Below are 13,780 nucleotides of genomic sequence, written 5' to 3'. Positions count from 1 at the left end.
GGAAAAAATGTGTTTGACAAGCAGGGAACTGCACCAAAAGCACAAAGGTGACTTACTTCATAATAAATGCTAAACTTCATAATAAATGCAATACCCCTCTGAAAAAGCAATCTTGAAGGGATCATTGCAAAATCAGTTACATGTTTCTGTGTATATGTGAACTAGTTAAACTGCCTTTATATATTATACTGAGTTCAATGAAGAACAAATAACATTCTGAACTTACTCTCTGAAACAGAAATTCCTCTGCGTAGTAATCTGCACTTGATCAAATGTAGACAGGCCTATTTAAAGAACCATCTGTGTTACATTAACTCTAAGGAAAACAAAGGCTTCTTTAAAAAAATTCTACATATTTTGTTACTTTTAATTACAAAATTTCATGAACATTTTAAAAATCCCTTCTAGTGAATTTATGTTTGTTTTGCTCACTTCAAATTAAACTTTAACATTTACATTTGTAGTTCTCTTAGAAAGGATGATACTTTATTGATGAACATTTCTAATTTTTTAACCTTGGGCAGAACCTGTGGTCCATTCCCAGGAAGATACACATATGTACACTTGGAACCTTAGAGAGACCTACTGGATTATTTATCTACATATACTGTAGCATTTTTCTGTGTCTATTCACACAGGTTAATATTTTTTAGCAGAAGAAAAAGAATTTCAAATAAATAAAAGGATAATATATCAAAATATTTATATTTTATTCTCTGGGAAAATTAATCATTTGCATTTATTAGGATGAAATTCAGAAAACACAGAATTAATCACTTTAAATGAACACATCAATAGCATTTAATACATTCATAATGTGCAACCACCACCTTAATCTAGTTCTAAAACTTTTCTATCACCCCAAAAAGATTCTCGTATCCATTATGCAGTTGATCCCTTTACATCTGACTTTGGTAATGCCAAATATAATTCCTGAAATAAACTATTCATAACAGATTCACATTCCCTGTTATAAGTATTAATTATCTGGGCCAATATTTCATATTTTATTAATGTGAAGTAGATAATTCCTCAATATCAGCTGAACATCACCACCTATTCCAGCATGGTAAATTGTTGGTAAGTCAACTTTTAAGATGTTTCTCAGATGCAAAAGTTTTGTAAAATATTCTTTTCATGTTGTGTCTAAGCAAAATTATCTAAATTTTAAAGCTAATTTCCAAATATAAATGCCAAAAAGTTGCATAATTATTATTAGCTAAAAGAAGGAGAATTGTATTCTAAATACAAAGGTAACTTTAAGTGAACATACATTCAGTTATCTAAAATATCCTTATGAAGAAAAAAATGGAAAAAACAATTCAGTTTTTCTTTCAAAAAGGATATATTTTGTGTAGCTTAAGAAGAACATATGTACAGAGTCAGAGGACCTAAGCTCAGTAGGAACTGAAACTGTGTTTGCTCCAGGGATTCTTGTTGCCTTCCAGGAATTCACACCAAACTCAGACCTCCATGAAATTGCACACAAACCACATATTGGCTGCTGCTTACCAAAAATGTTTACCAAAGTGATTGTCATCTTCTGGTTTTCCAGAATAGCTGTGCTGAATAATTTCAATGTTTGTTACTCCTGTGAGAATCTTTACAACAACATTGTAACCTGCAATATAAAGTTATACATGTTCAATTAATTTCACAAGAGCAGGTGTCCTAGAGGATATTGCTGCTAAATGAATGATACAGTCAGCTCTAATTTCATTTTACCTTTAAAAAGTGAAACTGGTTACTCCTTTTGAACCAATACCTTAATAAGTTACTAAGGATTGGAAAAAAGCAGCTGTCATCTAGAAGCACATAGAGTTTCAAATTCTTAAAGTATAATTCTTCCTAATTTTTTATTTTTAAAGTTCTGTTTTTTCTTCCTTTTATTATCATTGTTATTATTTTCAATAGTAAGGATTGAACACAGGGACTCTCTACACTAAATTACATCCTCAGCCCTTTTTATTCTTTATTTTGAGACAGGTTCTAAGTTGCTGAGACTGACCTGAAATCTTCTTGCCTCAATCTCCCCTGTCACTGGAATTACACGTCCAGCATACAATTCTTAATATAGAACAGAATGAAATTAGTATGTTAGGACCTTAAGTGCTTAATTAGCATATTCAAGCTTGATTAATGCATTTAGATTTTCTAAATCTAAATTTAGTTTGACTAAATTTTTAAGTTTCACTAATGCATTTAGATTTTCTATTGGGAAAAAGATGAACTTTCAAGTGCTATTCACAAATCCAGGAGGTATCAATACAATTGGTCTTTGCATGTGATAATGTGAACAGATAGTAAGCAGTAAATTCCATTGCTGAGAAATAATAATACTAATAAAGAAAACCTCAAGCTATTTCATAAGCTTTTAGTTTGTAGTATAACCTGGAATCCCTATATTTATTTACCCCTGACAATCTGGAATCCTTTTATCCACCCCCCTCAATTTTACATTGCTCTTTAAAGTCTATTAATAAATAGCTATAAGAAAAATTAAAAGTTTACTGGAATTAAAAAAAAAAGTAATACCTCTATTTTATGAGATCAAATTCAATAAAGAAAAAGGGGAAATACTATATTAAATATATATTAAACAAGAAACAGAAACACAGAAACATTCTGTTCCTGACACAGAAACATTCATATTACATAGTTATCCAAATACTCTTGGGGAAGTATATAATTGATTATGTTCTAGTTATGTTAATCTAAGTTTTTCTTGTCCTTTCTTATTAGGATTTTCCCCTACTTAATAAACAAGTGAGAGAAACTGTAATATTTCTCATGCACTAAATTTTAAAACATTGGATACACTTAAGAAGTTTTATAAAAGCTTAAATTTGTGATCCTGATATACTTGCAAAGCCTTTTTCTATCTCTTTAAGTGATCCCATTTTAAATATAATGTGATAAATGGTAGGAAGAGTCTGTGTACAGTATACATACATATTAGTTGTAGGTTATCAACCTTAAAGAATAATTTCAACTCACCTTCTCTTCACTATAAAATATTCCTGTTCACTACTTTCACTCTATCTGCTAGAGTTTTTCAAGAAAGCTATTCTGATACATTGCAAACACAAGATAAAGGTGACCAGCAGGGAGCAGAAATGTGGCCAATGCCATTTAAGGTACTGAAAATGACTTCAACACTTTTCTCCATTTACAAATCAATTAATTCACAATACAGTTTTTGCAAGGTTAACTATTTAATCTTAATTTGAAATATGTTTTCTCCTCAAGAAATATACTTTTCAACAGACTGCGTTAAGTATGAGTCATTGTTTATAGGAGATCAAATGTGTGTGGCTTTCATGAAATAATGAATAAAAACAACTAGAAAAATAGTACGTCAAATCATCTAATAAGTACTACCAGCATGGAAGAGTATGAAGTGTTTGTTCTACACTTACTTTATAGGTAAAAATATAATCCTTGAGTTTTAAGTTATACCTTTTTAATTGGGGTAACTCATAATAACCTAACACATGTTCAAACACATATGAACACAATATGATGCTGAAAAACATAGCTATAAATAACACACTTGTACTGTGCAAGGAAAGTCTTAATGGTGTGCTTTTATTTCATAAAAAAGAAAAAAATGTTTGTCCAGAAAATATTAGACTGGAAAATATCTGAGATATTCTCATAGCCATTTTGAGTAAAAATGAAATCAAGACCAAATATCAATTATTAATATCTGTAATTCAGATACTGCTTGAGAAATTAAGTGTGATGATACTTATGATTAAACTATTTAAGTTAATGGTTTTATTCTTTATCTTCAATCAAAATTTTCAATATTAATAACAAACACAACAGCTAGATCAGGTCAGACAAAAAAAAAAAAAAAAAGAAGAAGAAGAAAGGTTCAAATGATAATAATTTAAAGCAAGTTTCCTGAAAAAAAAATACATATATTTAAATATATGTATTTAAAAGTACATATATTTTAGATTACAAGAACATTCAATTGCTAGGAATCTATTTACACATCTTGGTCAAATAACCCTGAAATTACTCTTATTCTCAAAATGCACCTATTATATTTTTAATAATTAGATTTGTCTTGGGAAGGTGAATTCATTAATTTAAAAATACATTTGGTGTAAGATGTGATTTTTATATTTCGGAAGTATTTCTTTCATAATCATTTTGAACTGAGGGTATAGAGCACAGAAAACAATAGCAAAGTGTTACTATTATACCTTCATCATGTACTCTACTATTACATTAAATAAAAGGGAAAACTAGAAGCAAATATACAGCTGAACATAATGGGAACTGCTGAAGACACCTGCCATTGTCCTGCAGTAAGTTATCTCCACCACACACTCCATGTACGTCTCTCTTGACCTTGGAGTTTAACACATGATCACAGCCAGACTACTTCAAAACACAATTAGTACAATTAAGATATGCCTTGAATGTACATAAGAAATGAAAAAGAGGGTTGGGGAGATAGCTCAGTCGGTAGAGTGCTTGCCTTGCAAGCATGAGGCCCTGGGTTCAATCCCCAGCACTGCAAAAAAAAAAAAAAAAAAAAAAAGAAAAAAAAAAAAAAAAGAAATGAGAGAGAGAGGGCTAGAGAGAGAATTTTAACAAAGGTGTTACCCGTTAAATGTCACCATAGCAGGTCAAAATCAAAGTGGCAAAAGCAGTTTCTACCTTTTTCGGGAGCTCACACCATCTTTATCTTGATTCTGAATTGAATGAGCAAAACAAAATCAGCAAACAGTGCTTTATGAGTCATTATTAAATGACAGAGAATGGCTTAGTAACAAATCTAATCACACTCCAATAGATAACATGGTATAAAAATTAATTTACTGGAAGTCACAAGAATGTACCAGAAAGCCAAACAAGGAATATCTGGTTAGAGAAAGAGAAGAAAACTATTGTAATTGAATCATGGTGTGTGTGTGTGTGTGTGTGTGTGTGTGTGTGTGTGTGTGTGTGTGTGTGTGTGTGTATGTATATATATAAACGTCTAGTTTACTTACCCGACACAGGCCTTGAACACATATGTCACTGGTTTCAGCAACCCTGTCCTTCAACTGGTAGAAGTTAGTAGTTCTGGCAACTGAAAATAGAGTTTACAAAGATCTTTTATGGCAACTGTAAAAATTTTCAAAAGAGTTCGGGGTGTAAAATAATAAAGCCATGTGTTCTTAGGTCTCAAAAAAAATTTATGTCAAAGATATTATAATTACTTGCTCCCACTATACAATGGAAGCCACCTCCCATTAGGGGAAAGACCACTGATGTTGAAATGTTTCCCATCAAAGTCATAGCACTGCTTCTCTGGAAATTCTTTTGGACATGAATCAGTGTTACATGATCGGAATTTCATCCTGCAGCCCACAGAGTACTTCCCTCCATTTCTTGGCCTAGTTATATTCATTACATTTTAATGCACATCAGTACAATATTATTTCTGTCATTTACTTCTATAACTCTTCCATTCTTTTCCAGGATCAGGAAAACCACTGATGTTCCAATAATATAAATTTTTAAAAGGAAATATATAAAGGGGATTTTTAAGCAATTCTCTGGCTAAAAAACTATAAAAATATCCACCTTCATATGGACGCTGAAGCCTGGAAGGCAGAAATGTATCTTATTTTTGACAAGATTAACTAACAAAGAACCCATGATGGACTTCTGTTATAAAACATCAAACTGAAATTTGTTCACTTTCTGGGGGAAAAAAAAAAGACATGTAATGAGCCAAAGACAATAAACAAGGAAGACAGCATGTTAAAAAGGAAGTATATATGCACCTCCATTGTGTATATACTTCTTGCCACTCAGTTTGAGGATTTTCATAGTATCACTAACATATAACCTATAGATCACAGTTCCTGACACAAAGAGCTATTAATGATTAGCCCCTGTGCCGTACCTTCGTGCCCTTTGGAGAAGAAAAAAAGAAGAAAAGAGAAGGCACGGGATTCTGGGGTCTATAAAAGAGCAAGACACACCCACTTCCATGGGCATCCAGCTCTGGGCCCCACTTATTTCCAGAGAAGTATGCTATCTCTGTCTCTTTCTTAAATAAAACTTGCTTTCTATGCTTGCCTCGGTGTTTCTCAGGTATTTAATCTTCAACATCAGGGGACAAGGATCCAATCCTGATCTCCAAGACTGGTATCATATGTATATAGGGAATATTTGTGGCTATCATGGCCTCTTATTCTCTGGCCTAAGTCCAGCCTTGCATTTACAGAGTACAGAGGGCATTTACCATGGTGAGTAGAAGAACCAGAAAAGGACGGGAAATAAAGAATAATTTATGGAAAAGTAAGAATAGCTGCCTAAATGACTTTGTACTCATAGAGTGCTCATTGAAGTTTCTAGTTATGAAGATTCCTAAAACCAATTGCCTCAAACAGGAGGAGTATCCGGAACACATATTAATAATTTACTTGGTTGGGCTGGGGTTGTAGCTCAGTGGCAGAGCACTTGCCTGGCAAAAGTGAGGCAATGGATTCAATCCTCAACACTGCATAAAAATAAATAAATCAAAGGTATGCTGTCCACCTGTAACTTCAAAAAATCTTTAAAAAATTTATGTGGTTAAAAATCATTAAATGATGATATAAATTAAGCCTACACATAAAGAGTATGAGCTTTAAAAATATTAAAGCAAGTCTTGCCAGGATCAGTGATGCAACACCTATAATCCCAGTGACATGGAAGGCTGAGATAGGAGGACTGCCAGTTTGAAACTAGCTTCAGCAATTTGGTAAGGCTTTCAGCAACTCAGTGGGACTCTGTCTTAAAATAAAAATTCTAAAAAGGACTGAGGATATGGTTCAGGGGTAAAGCCCCCGGGGTTCAAGCCCCAGTACCAAAAAGGAAAAAAATAAAACCTGGAAAATTATACTACTACAAAGATAAAATTAAGTGATAAATATCCCCCAACTTGGGATATTTTGTCCTCTATCAATCAGCATCATATCTGACAGACACAATGAGGGAAGATTGTCAGGAAAATTCTGAATGATATGAAAAATATGAGAGACTGAGATAGTCTCTGAATCTTTATAAAAATAGACAAGATCATGGGACTGTGGGTGTAGCTCAGTAGGTAGAACATTTGCCTAGCATGTACAAGGTCCTGGGTTTGATTCTCAGCACCACAAATTAGCAAAACAAGCTAATAACTTATTGTCTATGTTTCATTATATCTCACAGACATGACAATAGGACAAGAAATGAGTGAATCATCCTAAGGAAAAAAAATAAAATTTTACAGCCTGGAGTTACCCTCCCAAATTTAACATTAAGGCAAATAGTAGGAATCCCTCCCTCACTACTCATTTACGGAAAAGAATAGTTGCCTAAATGACTTTCATTACCTTTATAAGTAAACTTGAGTGAAGTATATGGAGACTAGGTATGTATTTGATAAATACAACAAAATGTCAAAAACTAGTAACACAACAAAAATAATTAGGTATCTACTTACAAGGTGTTTCTTTGTTGGTTTCTTCCATAGTTATCCTGACATAGGGCTTACTAAAGTCAACTTCAATTTCATCAGAAAAATGAGCTGGCTGCTGTAAACCCTTAAGAGGAGAATTAAGGAAAAGAAAGTTAAATTCAATGATACACATTGAAATACTAAAAAGTGACAGCTTTAAAGAACAATCGGTCCAGTCACAATGGCACATGTCTCCATTCCAATGACTCAGGATGCCTAAGACAGGAGGATCACTAGATCCAAGCCAGCCTAGGTATCTTAAAATAAAAAATAAAAAAGATACAAAGGGCTGAGGATGTAGCTTAGTGGTAAAGCACTTTGGGTTCAATCCCTAGTACTGAAAAACAATTCAGTTATTCAATATGCTGTAACAAAAACTCCTCTTAAACTTTATAACATAAAGAAGGGTCAGGGTATGGTATTTCAAAGTGACAAGTGAAAACTGGAACCTTTTACAAATTGAGCTAATCATGGCATGAAAAATAAATGCCTTTTTGGTGATTTCAGGGTAAAACTGAGTGATCCAATTGGAAATCTAAACACAATCCAAACTATCTGGATCTAAAATGATGGGTCCTTCTCCTCTGCAGAAAGACAGAACAGGCAACCCTGTATCATGGGACAAAACTGCCAACGTTCCTGAATGTGTTTTCATACTACTTCAACCAGACACCTGGGAAGGCAAACAGCTCCTGGGGGCTATATTTAGTATAATTATTCACTGTATGATGTTTTATACTTTAATTTTGTTTTAATGTTCACAACAGCCTGTAAGGCAAGTAATACTACAGTAGAATTCTCAATTTAAAGATGAGGGAAACAAAGTTCAGAAGGTTGTATGAATTGTATGCAGTTATTCAGAGGCAAAGCTGAATTAAAAATGCAAGTATAGCTGGGCATGGTGGCATATGCCTGTAACCATGTGGCTCAGGACGCTAAAGCAGCACAACTGGAGGTTTGAAGCCAGCCTCAGCAACTCAGCAACCTACTGAGACCCTATCTCAAAATAAAAACTAAAAAGGGTTAGGGATGTGGCTCAGTCGTTAAGCACCTCTGGGTTCAATCCCTAGTACCAAAAAAAAAAAAAAAGAAGAAGAATGCAAGTAAGTATGTTCGTTTCTCTGTACATTACTTTGTTTGAGAGTTCTTGCCAAACTTCTTCCTAAGATTTTATTCCATTTGATGCTATAGTGAATGGAATTACTTATTTTATTTTTAGACTGTTTCTTGCTAATATACAGAAGTATAGTTGATGTGTACCTAATTGTGTAATTGTAACTGATTTGTCTATTTCTGTGTCCTGTGATGCTGCTAACCTCAATTATTTGTTTGGTTCACCCGCTCCAAGTCTGGTCTATTTCCAGAGGTGAAAAAGTCAATTATTAGTTTTTGTATAGATTCCTTAAGATTTTCTATGAGATCATGTTGTCTGTAAATAAAGATAGTTTTACTTACTCCTTTCCAATCTGAATGTTTTCTTTCTTTCATTTATTCTTTTTGCAGTTCTGGGGATCAAACACAGGGCCTCACACACTAGACAAATGCTGTAGAGTCACATTTCCAGCCCTGTTTTCTTTCTTTTTATTAGCTTCCATTGCAGTTAGAATTAGTACAACACTGAAGAGAAGTGGAAAGGGCAAATATTCTTGCCTCATTCCAAGAATGGGGCCAGAAGCATGTAATATTTCAATATTAGGTATGATATTAGTTACAAGTGTTTTTATAGATGTTCTTTAGGATGAGGAACCTCCCTTCTTTGTGCAGTTTCCTGAGAATTTTTATAATGAATGAGTGGTAGATTTTGTCAATTATCTTCTCTTCACCCATTGTAGTAATCATAATTTGGATTTTCCTCTATTTATTAATTATGGTATATTATATTATATTAATTGACTTCAAAATAGTAAACCAATCTTGCATTTCTGAGCTAAATCCCTGTTAGTCATGCTGAAAAAAACTTTCTATATGTTCCTGGACTCAATTTGCTAATATCATTAAGAATTCTTGCATCTAAGTTTGTGAGAAATTTTTAACTGTAGTTTTATTAGGATGTTTTTCTCTGGCTTTGATATCTGATTTCACACAATGAGCTGAAAATTGTTCTGTTTTCTTTTATGTTTTGAAAGTATTTGTATAGGATTGGTATTATTTCTTCATTAAATGTTGGACAGAATTCACAAATGAAGCCATCTGGGCCTGGAATTCTCTTCAGGGGAAGGTGTATTTGGTTTTGCTTTTGCAGTTCTGGGGCCTGAATCTGGAGTCTCTAGCTCTACCACTGAACTATGCCCCTCAATCCATGGTAGGCAATTTTTAATGACTAATTCAGTGTTCTTACTTGATATAGGTCTAGTAAAATTTTCTATTTTATGTTGCCTCATTTTGGTAATTTGTCTCTTTATAGCTATTCATCGAAATTTTCAAATTTTTTGGCATGTAGTTGTTCATAATATTCCCTTACAATCCTTTCAATTCTATAGGACTATAGTGACATATACTAGAATTTTAAATCCTAAAGAGATCATATCATGATTGGACTAAATTCAAAGGCTGGAAAGATATTAACGAAAACAGTTTATCCTCTACAAAGAATTTAGTACACAAAAAATGATCAATTTAACTTGTTTCTAAAAGTACATGCTTATTCACAAAATAATACATATTTTGATTCCTTCTAAAAGAAAATTAAAATAGGGAAAACTTGCTGGGCAGATCACACCTGTAATAGCAACTTGGGAGGCTGAGGCAGGAAGATCAGAAGTTCAAAGCCAGCCTCAACAGAACAGCAAGGCACTTAGCAACAGTGAGACCGTCTCTAAATAAAATAAGTTAAAAGGGCTTGGGATGTGGCTCAGTGGTTCAGCACTCCTGGGTTCAATTCCCAGTATCAAAAGAAAGAAAATGAATCTTTGGTGGTGAACAAACAAATCTGGCAGAAAAGGGTACTGACCAGCAAGAGGTGTAAGAAGTCTTTTGGGAGGATATAAATTAGTGTACGGGATGAGAAGGTTAGAAGAAAGGGTGCATGATGCTAATGACTATGGAGGTTCTCTGTGGCATGATAAAGATGTTCTAAAATGGATTATGATGATGTTTACAAAACTTCATGCATATACCTAATTATACACTTTAAGTGCATATGTGAATTATAATGGTATATGAATCTCAATAAGGCATATATTATATGTGAGAAAACAGAAAAATTATGCTTATAAATGATAGAGCAGGTGGATAAAAGATCAGCCTCACTGTGTCTCTGAAAGTTAATATCAATGGTGTATATGAACAGGTTGTTAAGAAATATTCTGAAATTTTTGTGGGCTGAATATTAAACTACAGGTAGCTTGAAAATAGTCACAAAAATCAGTAAATGAGCCAGACATGTTGGATCATGCCTGTAATTCCAGCAGCTGAGGCAGGAGGATTGCTAGTTCAAAGCCAACCTCAGCAACTTAGTGAGGTCCTAAGCAACTCTGCAAGACCCTGTCTCAAAATAAAAAATAAAAAGGGCTGGGTATGTAGATCAGTGGTAAAGCATCCCTGAGTTCAATCCCCAGTACCAAAAAAAAAAAAAAAAAAAGACAATAAAGAAAGACAGAAAGGAAGAAAGAACACATGTTGTCACTTAAGAAACAGGTAAGTTTACAAAACCTGGATATCCAAAATAAGGAAGGTAAGACTATGAAAGCATCATTAGAAAGAGAGTTTTTTATTTATTTATTTTTTTTTTGAAAAAAGGAGTTGATTCCTGGATACCAAATTCATTTTGAGATTGAGACAATACTTAATCATCAATGAAATGTCAAAAAGACATTTATTAAAAGACTATTAAATAATTTCCTTAACATCTCGGTGCCCTTTAAATGAGCTTGTTTTGTTATTATAATTTTAAGAAATAAAATGTTATTTATAAAAAGCATCAATTAATATTTTGTAGACTAAATATTTAATTATATTATCTTTCCTTGGTATTTATACAAAAGCAGTATAACAAATTGCAAAGTGACCTTTGCAAATACCCTATATAAATTACTCAAAGCATACTTACCAATTCAACTCAATTACATTACTTATTTGTGGGAGAAAGCTGGGGATTGTGTCTGGAGATGCTTAACTACTTAGCTACGTCCCCCAGTACCTTTTATTATATTTTATTTTGAGACAGGGTCTCACTAGTCGCTGAGGCTGGCCTTGAACTTGCAATTCTCCTTCCTCAGCCTCCCAAGTTTCCCAATTACATCACTTCTGTGTAATGTTTTCCTTTCTATTTCTGTTTCATTAAGTCAAATGTTAAAACAAGTCTCCTCTTTATTAATAACCAGTGTATTATAACCCCAAACTAATTTAGACCAAAGCAAAATACAAGATCATGCATATCACAGAACAATGATAATATGTCTACTCGAACATAAAATCCTTAAAAATTACCTCAGTGATTATACTGTACAGACTTATAATGCAAGGAGAATGTTAGAAAAAAGTAAGAATATAAACTACTAAAATTGTTAAATGATAATATAAATATAGTCCATATTCCCATTTGAATGTCCTACTGCCACTTAAGAGTCAACTCCTATGTAACTAAACTCATCACTTTGCATTCCCATTACCAGTTCTCCTATTTCTATTAATGTGAGTGAAGCCTCCCAATGCCCACCATTCACACACAAACCTGTGCACCATTGTGGACTCCTTCTACCCTCCCCTCACTCTTAGGTTCTAGTTGCCATGTTTTGCCATTTCTCCTTCAAAATATTCCTTGAATTGCTCCTCTTAAATGATCTTTCCTTTAAGCTCATTTTTTTCTCAGAATCAAGAATGTAAAATTAAACACAAAGGGCCTCCCAAATGGTTCAGGCATTATTAATTTATGATTGCCCCTCCCACTCATTTTATTTATGCAAAAAAGTTCACTTTTACAAGCATTCTTTTTATCTCTCATCCTTAATAAGATGAGATAAATTGGGGAAGCGCCTCTCTAGGCTACCTTTCTGGGGCAGACCGTCCAGTGAGAGCCTCTCGACGCAGAGCCAGCCACAAGTCCCCAAGCCAGTGGAGATATTCAACACGCAAGCAGCTTCTGGGACCAGGGCTGGGGAGCCAGAGACCTCTCCAGGCAGCATTGTCCCCCTCCAGCTGCAGGCTTTTTCCACGGGGCGATCCAAGATGGCGGACTAGAGAGTGACTGCATCTCCAGTTGCCCCAGAACCCAGGATTCAAGAAGGGGAGGCATTGAGAGTCTCGGACTAAAATAGAACCACAGGGTGAGTCTCCCCTACCCAGCGAAGCTCAGCTGGGCGGCAGGCCCGGATTCGAGTGGCTTATTCGAGTGGGACAGGGCAGACAGCATCTCCCCCAGGCAGCTGGGTGCAGTCTGGCGGTGGGCTCCGCCCACAGGGACAGATCCTCCAGTCTCTTGGAACAGGCCCCCCAGTGAGAGCCCTTCTGCACAAAAGCACTGTGGCCAGCTCCGTCCTGCCCCGGCCAGCTCCAGCCCACCCACTGCCAGCTCCAGCCCGCCCACTGTCAGCTCCAGCCCGCCTGCAGGTTGCTTCAGTGACCAGCACAGGGCGCCAGGGACTTCCCCAAGCAGCCCAGCCCCCCTCCAGCAGGAAGCACCTCTTTAGGCTAGCTTCTCGGGGCAAATCACCCAGTGAGAGCCTGTCTACACAGAGCCAGCCACAAGTCCCCAAGCCAGTGCTGACCTCCAACCTACAACCAGCCTCTGGAACCAGGGCTGTGCAACAAGAGACCTCTCCAGGTCTCTCTCCCTGGAATCAGTAGCGGGCTAGGGGCACCGTTCTTCGGAAGCACTGCATTATCAAATTAATCCAAGACTTCTGGCTACTGAAGGCTGGTAGATGATACACTGGAAATCTACAGGGTCACTATAAGCCAACAGAGGAAATCTACAATATCACAGAGTCCCATTGACATCTGACCAATATGAGAAAACAAGGGAAGAAAATGTCCAAAACAAACCTAGATACTATATCAATAAAACCCAATGACAGCACAGCAGAAGAAATGTCCGAAAGGAGTTCAGAATGTACGTAATTAAAACAATCAGGGAAGCAAACGAGGAGATGAAAGAACAAATGCAGGCATTAAATGAACGCACTAATCAACAGTTAAAAGAGCAAATAACGGAAGCAAAAGACCGTTTCAATAAAGAGTTAGAGATACTGAAAAAAAGACAAAAGGAAATCCTTGAAATGAAGGAAACAATAAACCAAGTTAAAAACGCCATAGAAAGCAGAAACAATAGGATAGATCACCTGG

The sequence above is a fragment of the Sciurus vulgaris genome (assembly GCF_902686455.1).
Source record: "Sciurus vulgaris genome assembly, contig: HiC_scaffold_152_arrow_ctg1, whole genome shotgun sequence".
Classification (NCBI taxonomy): Eukaryota; Metazoa; Chordata; class Mammalia; order Rodentia; family Sciuridae; genus Sciurus; species Sciurus vulgaris.
The sequence above is the reverse complement of the archived record's forward strand: the minus strand, read 5'-3'. Positions refer to the sequence as shown.